Source organism: Lepidochelys olivacea (genome assembly GCF_965140295.1).
Source record: "Lepidochelys olivacea isolate rLepOli2 genome assembly, chromosome: 2".
Lineage (NCBI taxonomy): Eukaryota > Metazoa > Chordata > Testudines > Cheloniidae > Lepidochelys > Lepidochelys olivacea.
The window spans coordinates 43,719,236-43,728,476 of NC_140412.1; the positions used below are offsets into that span (position 1 = coordinate 43,719,236).

A 9,241-nucleotide genomic window follows, 5' to 3' on the forward strand; every position below is an offset into this window, starting at 1 on the left:
GTGGTGAAGCAGCACATGAAAAAATGTCTATTTCCCTTTGTAATTTCTACATAATGGATGAAAGTCAGTACAGATCTGTTAATTTTGTATTTAAATTAATAAGGTAAAAAGCAGTAAGGCTTGATATGTGTTTCATAATATTGATTAACATGTCAGCCTTTAGAAAGTAACTGTTAATTATATTTAACTGGGTAAAGGCAAAAAACAGGAAAATATTATTTGATCAGTGTTACACATCTCACCAGATTCTCTACATAAAATATTTGTTCAAAACTGCTAAACTATTTAATGATCTATACCTGACAAAAGTGATTTAAAAAGTGAGAAGTCTGAAGTTAGTGATTGTCCAAAATTATGACAGAGTTCTACCTTAATTTAAAAAGCAGTCGAGGGAAGGAGTATAAAAATGACCTTGTCCTACTTGATTATTGAATTTTTTTCACCCTGTGGCTCGTTTGTTGTCAATACATTTTCAGGGCATAGAACATGGTAGAAAAGCAACATTTTAAAGAGCACCACATTACAGATCACAACTGTATGAATGATTTTATAAAATATTGTTCATAATGGTATTTACTCTATTTACTTACAGACAAGCAACATCCTCAATGAAACTTTTACAGTTCTAGATGTAGTCTGAATGAGAAATTATCTGTTAGACATTTGTTTGCTTTAAACTAGACTTGGCCTACTCTTAAATTATATCAGCAGGGGTGTGAAAACCCCACACTCTAGAGTGACACAGCTATGCTGACAAAACCCCCAGCACAGCCACAGCTATGTCAGTGGATTAGCACTTTTGTCAATGTAGTTAACAGAATTTAACAGCATTCTAGGAAGTGGTGTTCTTACACAGACCAAAAAACTCCTTCTTTCAGTATAGGCTGTGTTTACAGTAGGGGGCTATACCAACATATGCTCTGTAGTGTAGACATAGCCATAGTCTCTTTAAAAAATGAAGAGATTTACACTATGGTAAATGGTATTTCTCCACTGAACTGAGTGGCACATGTGTATAAGAATAATTCTCTGTCTGGAGGCTATTTGATTCTCAGTACATGCACAATTGTCTGAGGATAATAAAGAGCCCATGTTTGCGTTTGCTTGTAATTTTTGCACCATCTGTCAATTCTCCAAGTCATCAGTCTGTAAAAAACATTTCCAAAATCTGTAAAGACCTCATTGTAAGCAAAAGTCATGAGCAACTCTCATCCTGGCAAATTGATAGGGAACTGAAGTGACATACAAGTGTGACAATTACTTAGTGACCCATGTACAATTTGGAGAATGGAAATATTTTAGTTTACTTTGAGTGTTTCATGACCCAATTTATATAACAGACTATTTGATATTTTGACCCACCTTCATTTCTAGTTTCTACTATTTAAAGGAATTTAAAATGTTTTATTTCCCTCCCCTTTCCATTCCCGGATGTTGTTTCGGGAAGAAGAATTGCTAGGAAGAGATGTGATCCACCTAACGAACAGAGGGAAGAGCATCTTCGCAGGCAGGCTTGCTAACCTAGTGAGGAGGGCTTTAAACTAGGTTTGCAGAGGGAAGGTGACCTAAGCCGTGAGGTAAGTGGGATACCGGGAGGAAACACAAGGAGGGGAGTGCAACAGGGGGGCCCTCCTGATTCATACTGAGAAAGCAGGGCAATCAGCTAGTTATCTTAGGTGCATGTACACAAATGCAAGAAGCCTGGGAAACAAGCAAGAAGAATTGGAAGTCCTGGCACAGTCAAAGAACAATGATGAGATTGGAATAACAGAGATTTGGTGGCGTAGCTCACATGACTGGAGCACTGTCATAGATGGTTGTAAACTGTTCAGGAAGGACAGGTGGGGGGGGGAAAGGTGGAGGAGTTGCACTCTACGTAAGAGAGCAGTAGGATTGTTCAGAGCTCCAGTATGAAACTATAGAAAAGCCGGTTGAGAGTCTTTGGGTTAAGTTTAAAAGTGAGAGCAACAAGGGTGATGTCGTGGTGGGCGTGTGCTATAGACCACCAGACCAGGAAAATGAGGTAGACAAGGCTTTCTTCGGACAATTAACTGAAGTTTCCAGAACACAGGCCCTGGCTCTAATGGGGGACTTCAATCACCCTGACATCTGCTGAGAGAGCAATACAGCAGTGCACAGACAATCCAGGAAGTTTTTGGAGAGTGTTGGGAACAACTTCCTGGTGCAACTATTGGAGGAACCAACTGGGGCCGTTCTCCTCTTGACCTGCTGCTTACAAACAGGAAGGAATTGGTTGGGGAAGTAGAAGTGGGTGGCAACCTGGGCAGCAGTGACCACGAGCTGATTTAGTTCAGGAACCTCACAAAAGAAAGGAGAGTAGCAAAATACAGACCCTGGATTTCAGAAAAGCAGACTGAAGGAACTGATGGGCAGGATCCCCTGGGAGGCTAACATGAGGGGGAAAGGAGCCCAGGAAAGCTGGCTGTATTTTAAAGAAGCCTTATTGAGGGTGCAGAAAGAATAGCAAATATGGCAGGCAGGGCCAGCTCTAGGCACCAGCAAAACAAGCAGGTGCTTGGGGCAGCACATTTCTAGGGACGGCGTTCCAGCGCTGACCACGCCGCCCCTAGAAACGTGCCCCCGCCGCCCCAGCTCGCCTGCGCCCCTGAGCACCCCGCCGCCACTCCGCTTCTCCCCCTCCCCCAGGCTTGCCACGCACGAATCAGCAAGCCTTGGAGGGAAGGAGGGAGAAGCTGAGCAGCGGCATGCTCGGGGGAGGCGGCGGTGGTGGAGCAGAGGTGAGCTGGGGCGGGGAGTGGTTCCTCTACTCCCCCCCCCATTACTTCCTGCACTTCCCCCCAACCCTCGCTCACCTCCGCTCCGTCTGCTCCCCTGAACAGGGGAGCTTCTCCCACCTGAGAGGGAGGGGGGAGAAGCAGAGCGGAGGCGTGTTTAGGGGAGCAGATGGAGTAGAGGTGAGCTAGGGCGGGGGTTTGGGGGGAGGGGAAGCCACAGGAAGCAATGGGGGGGGGAATGCAGTATGCCCAGGGGAGGAGGTGGGGCCGGGGATTTGGGGAAGGGGTTCAGAAGGGGCGGAGTTGGGGTGGAGCCGGGGGCACACAAAAAAAAGCAGGGATGGCCAAAAATTTTTTTTGCTTGGAGAGGCAAAAATCCTAGAGCCAGCCCTGATGACAGGTGACCAGCTTAGCTGAACACAAAAAGGACGCTTACAAGAAGTGGAAACTTGGACAGATGACATGGGGGGAGTATAAAAATATTGCTTGAGCATGCAGGGGTGTAATCAGGAAGGCCAAAACCCACCTGGAGTTGCAGCTACCAAGTGATATGAAGGATAACAAGAAGGGTATCTACAGATCTTTTTCTTGTTGCTAACATATCAGGGAAAGTGTGGGACCATTAATGAATGGGGGAGGCAACCTAGTGACAGGGTGATACAGAAAAAGCTGAATGGTACTCAATACTTGTTTTGCCTTGGTCTTCACAGACAAGGTCAGTTCCCACACTGTTGTCCTGGGCAATACAGTATGGGGAGGAGGTGAGCAGACCTCAGTGGTGAATGAACAGGTTAAGGACTATTTAGAAAAGCTGGACATGCACAAGTCCATGGGTCCAGATCTAATGCATCCGAGGGTCCTGGGAGAACTGGCTGATGTGATTGCAGAGCCACTGGCCATTATCTTTGAAAACTTGTGGCGATCGGGGGAGGTCCTGGATGATTGGAAAAAGGCAAATATAGTACCCATCTTTAAAAAAGGGAAGAAGGAGAAGCCAGGGAACTACAGACCAGTCAGCCTCACCTCAGTCCCTGGAAAAATCATGGAGCAGGTACTCAAGGAAACCATTTTGAAGCACTTGGAGGAGAGGAAGGTGAACAGAAACAGTCAACATGGATTTGCCAAGGGCAAGTCATGCCTGACCAACCTGATTGCCTTCTATGATGAGATAACTGGCTCTGCAGATATGGGGAAAGCATTGGACATGATATATGTTGACTTTAGCAAAGCTTTTGATACAGTCTCCCAGAGTATTCTTGCCAGCAAGTTAAAAAAGTATGGATTGGATGAATGGACTATAAGGTGGATACAAAGCTAGCTAGATTGTCAGGCTCAATGGATAGTGATCAATGGCTCAATGTCTAGTTGGCAGGTGGTATCAAGGGGAGTACCCCAGGGGTTGGTCCTAGGGCTGGTTTTGTTCAACATCTTATTAATTATCTGAATGATGGGATGGATTGCACCCTCAGCAAGTTCGTAGATGACACGAAGCTGCGGGGAGAGGCAGATATGCTGGAGGATAGGGATAGGGTCCAGCGTGACCTAGACAAATTGAAGGATTGGGTCAAAAGAAGTCCTGCACTTAGGATGGAAGAATCCCATGCACCACTACAGGCTGGAGACAGACTGGCTAAGCAGCAGTTCTGCAGAAAAGGGGGATTACAGTGGATGAGAAGCTAGATATGAGTCAGCAGTTTGCCCTTGCTGCCAAGAAGGCTAACAGCATATTGGGCTGCATTAGTAGGAGCACCGCCAGCAGATCGAAGGAAGTGATTATTCCCCTCGATTTGGCACCGGTGAGGCCACATCTGGAGTATTGCATGCAGTTTAGGGTCCCCCACTACAAAAAGGATGTGGACAAATTGGACAGAGTCTAGCGGAGGGCAACAAAAATGATCAGGGGGCTGGGGCACACAATTTACGAGGAGAGGCTGAGGGAACTGGGCTTATTTAGTCTGCAGAAGAGAAGAGTGAGGGGGGATTTGATAGCAGACTTCAACTACCTGAAGGGGGGTTCCAAAGAGGATGGAGCTAGGCTGTTCTCAGTGGTGACAGATGACAGAACAAGGAGCAGTGGTCTCAAGTTGCAGTGGGGCAGGTCTAGGTTGGATATTAGGAAACACTACTTCACTAGGAGGGTGGTGAAGCACTGTAATGGGTTCCCTAGGGAGGTGGTGGACTCTCCATCCTTAGAGGTTTTTAAGGCCTGGCTTGACAAAGCCCTGGCTGGGATGATTTAGTTCAGGGGTGGGCAAATGTTTTGGCCTGAGGGCCACAACGGGGTGTGAAACGGTATGGAGGGATGGGTAGGGAAGACTGTGCCTCCACAAACAGCCTGCCCCCCGCCCCCTCCCACTTCCTACCCCGACTGCCCCCCTCACAACCTCTGACCCATCCAACCCTCCCTGCTCCTTGTCCCGACTGCCCCCTCTTGGGACCCCCCCTACCCCTAACCACCCCCCCAGGATCCCACCCCCCTATCCAACTCCCCCTGCTCCCTGTCTGCCCCAACAGGCTCCCTGACCCATCCAACCCCCTGCTCCACTCCTTGTCCCCTGATCTCCCCATCCCTAACAGCCCCCCCAGGACCCCACCCCCTATCCAACCCCCACTGCTCCCTGTCTCCCCCCTCCCGGGACCCTTCCCCACCCCCTGTCTCCTGACCGCCCCCCCCCCAAACCTCCACCCCATCCAACCGCCCCCTGACAACCCCCCCAGGACCTCCTGCCCCTTATCCAACCTCCCCTCTCCCTGCCCCCTTACCATGCCATTCAGAGCTGCAGGACAGGCTTATTGGAAAGCCTAGGAGGTGGGTGGGTGCAAGCCGCGCTACCCACACGGCTGCAAAAGAACAGCGGGGGAGGGGCCAGGGGCTAGCCTCCCCGGCCGGGAGCTCCAGGGCTGGGCAGGATGGTCCCACGGGCCACTGTAGTTTGCCCACCTCTGATTTAGTTGATGTTGGTCCTGCTCTGAGCAGGGGGTTGGACTAGATGACCTCTCTTCCAGCCCTAATCTTCTGTGATTCTGTTATCACATCTATTTCCACTAACATTAATGGGCTTCATGCATGCACATAGAAAAACCGATGAAGTGAGCTGTAGCTCACGAAAGCTCATGCTCTAATAAATTGGTTAGTCTCTAAGGTGCCACAAGTCCTCCTTTTCTTTTTGCGAATACAGACTAACAGGGCTGTTACTCTGAAACCTGTCATAGTGAAACCTGACACTCAAGTTTTTAATCAGTTCACTTTTTGTGCGATGGTTCCATATCAATAAGGCTAGACACCATGCTTCTTATCAAATTTAGCAGCCCATGGGCTGCAGTTTTTAAAAATATTTTTATCTGATGTTCGACTTCGATTTATGGATTATTTTTAAGAACTACAGGTCAGAATGAACACATAATTGAACTTCCCTCACAAATACTTTGTTTTCAAATTACTCTATGCTCTTTCTCCAGTCAGAACCCCCACCATATGCTCACTGCCCCCGATTCATTAGTGTATTCATGAGCCTGATTTGGAAAGAGGTGGGAAATGCTAAAATATCCAGAAGACCATTTAAAAATCCCCAATGTCTTCCTATCAGACTCAAAAGCAACAGACTGCAACAGGCACACATCCCGAGTGTGCAGATAGGCACATGTTATACAGGCTCATAGTTGTGTCATACTGCACAGCTTCTATGGTAGGGGGGTTTTGAGTGCAACACATTTCAGGAGATTTGAAGCAGACCTACCCCACAACAGCATCCACAGTATAAAACCAGTTTCAGAGTAGCAGCGGTGTTAGTCTGTATCCACACAAAGAAAAGGAGGACTTATGCTCAAATAAATTTGTTAGTCTCTAAGGTGCCACAAGATTTCCTGAGCTACAGCTCACTTCATCGGATGCATTCAGTGGAAAATACAGTGGGGAGATTTATATACACAGAGACCATGAAACAATGGGTGTTACCATCCACACTGTAATAAGAGTGATCAGGTAAGGTGAGCTATTACCAGCAGGAGAGGAAAAAAAAAAAAACCACCAACACTTTTGTAGTGATAATCAAGGTGGGCCATTTCCAACAGTTGACAAGCACGTGTGAGGAACAGTAGGGGCGGGGGACCGGTAATGCCACGAGCGTACTTCCTAGGCTGTAGGGGATGAGTATTTTGCTCTGTCTGCAAAGCGCATCAGACAATGTCTTGCGGCCACCACACGCTGGCGCTTCCAGACCCAAGAGAAGAAGGCGACACCGCAGGGGCCACCAATACTATTAGGGCAGCAGCGGGGGCGGCCAGTTCTAATGCAGTTAAACACACTCGCGCTGTTCCCCTCTCCCTCCACCCCAGCCCGCCGGGAGAGGAGAGGAAACGGGGTCCCCTGGCTGGGGCTGCGCGCACCTCTCGGTTCTGTGCAGCACCCGCCCCCGGCACCCGCGGAGCCCCCTGCGTTAGCCCGAGAGCGCCGCGGCCTTTCGGGGCACAGCCGCGATCATGGGGCCCCCGGTCGGCTCCGCGGGGAGAGGCGGCAGTACCGCCGGCGGGCAGAGGAAGCTGGGGCCCCCACGTCTCTCCGCCGGGCACCCAGCGCCGCCACCAGCGGCCCCCGCCTTCCCCCTCCGCGCCCGGGCAGCGCCAGCCTTACCTTGCCCGCCCCGCCGGTGCACTCTCACCAGGGCCTCGGCGCGGCCGCCCCGCGGCAGCTCCCGGCTCAGGTGGAGGCGGCCTGACGCCCGCTCCAGCTCCACGGGGGCGGCGGGAGAAGCCAGCTCGAACCAGCTGCCGGCCGCCTGGTAGCGTGTGTCCGGCACGGTGAATATGGGGTCCCCGAGCCGCGCCCCGGCCGGGACCCGCGCCGTGTAGGAGATGGAGCCGGAGCCCGGCGGCTGCTTCTGGGGCAGGGGCGAGCGGGCCCTGCGGGCGCCCTCTCTCCGCACCGCCAGCTGCAGCCGCCGCGCCGGGCTCCGCAGAGGCCGGGGCAGCCCGTGGTCCTGCGCCGAGACCCAGAGGCTGAGCCTGCGGCGCCCCAGCAGGGAGCCCACCGTGAGCACCTGCCCGCTGCGGGGCACCACGAAGAGCAGGCGGCTGCCGGCGCCGGCCGGCCACGAGCGGTAGGTGAGCAGCGCGTTGGCTCCTTCGTCCCCGTCCAGGGCGCGCAGCCAGGCCACCTCGCTGCCCAGCGGCGCCAGCTCGTCCACGTCCAGGGGCGGCCCGGCGGGGATGCGAGGCCGGTGATCGTTCCGGTCCAGCACCCGGATCCGCAGCAGCGCCCGCCGAGAGGAGCCGGCTGCCCTCGGCCGCCGCAGGGACAGGGTGTACCGCGGCCGGGCTTCCCGGTCCAGGCACTGGGCCGTCCGCAGCAGCAGCAGCAGCCCCGGCCCCAGGTGCAAGGAGAAGCGAGAGGCGCCGGCCCCCTCCAGCGCCCACTCCCCCGGCGGCTCCCCAGGGTTCAGCAGCCGCCGCAGCGGCACCCGCAGCCCCTGCACTGGTGTCCCCGCCGGGCTGTTCTCCAGCACCTGCCCGTAGAAACGGAGCAGGCGAGAAGTGCCGCTAGCCCGGGGCTCCGCCGCCCTGCAGAGGAGCTGGCGGCCGCTCCCGGCCAGGAGCAGCAGGACGAGCAGCGGCCAGGCGGGGCAGCGCCCCCACTCCTGGTCCATCCCCCTCCGGAGGCAGCGGCGGCACGGAGCCGCTTGCAAGGCAGAGAACATCAGCTGGCGCACGAGGCTGCGGCACCGGCTGCAGGCGCTGATCTGACCGCTACCCAGCCCCACACCGACTGCACGTGGAGCGCCCGCTCCGCCCCCTGCCCAGCGACCAATCCGGAATAGGGGTGGGCTGGTGCTCTCCTCTGGAGAGAGCGATCCCTCGCCCTCGGCTAGGGGAGGAGGAGCCAGTCAACCCATTCCCCGCCCTTTATTTACAACGTGGACCCAGAAAGTCCCGACAAGTCTTGCGAATCTGTCGGACTCAAACGTCCTTGCTTAGTTGCAATGAATCAACAGCAGCAGCCAGGAAACAATCTTCTCAGTTTACAGGAAAGAAATTTAGATCGTTTAGAAACAGGCAAGGGAATAAGTTGCATAACTGGACAGTGAAATCACCTTCATGCTACATAGTACTAGCTCGCCTTAGCCGCCAACTGACAGGAATGATTTAGGGATAATGAAGCAAGTTCCATCAGTTTATTTAACATTTACCTTTCATTATTCCAAAGATATGTTTCCAAATTTTATAATTGTGAAATATATTTTCCAAGTGGAAATATAGCACTGCTTGGGTTTACAAGTGTAAAAACCAGACCACCTTAAACAATAGCTCTAAGAGAGGCGAGTTTGGATATTAACTCCACAGATATTTAAATAGTCATCATTAGGGAACATTAACTATTTCACTGCTCTTCATGGTTAGCAGAAACTCAGCTAAATTGGGATTGTGTGTGCGCCCAAGTACCACCATTTCCACTCCCTTTCCTCCCCAAAGGCTGCAATTCTGCAACACAT

At 52.1% G+C, this 9,241-nt stretch overlaps 1 protein-coding gene across 1 annotated transcript in view; it reads right to left on the minus strand.

Moving 5' to 3' along the window:
- Window positions 1-7,893, minus strand: part of LOC311515473 (neural-cadherin-like) — a 90,568-nt gene extending 82,675 nt beyond the window's left edge. Inside the window, exon 1 of the mRNA XM_084618558.1 lies at window positions 7,387-7,893. The gene's annotated coding sequence lies outside the window, so the exon portion shown is untranslated. The remainder of the gene's footprint in view (window positions 1-7,386) is intronic.
- Between the last annotated feature and the right edge of the window lie 1,348 nt (window positions 7,894-9,241).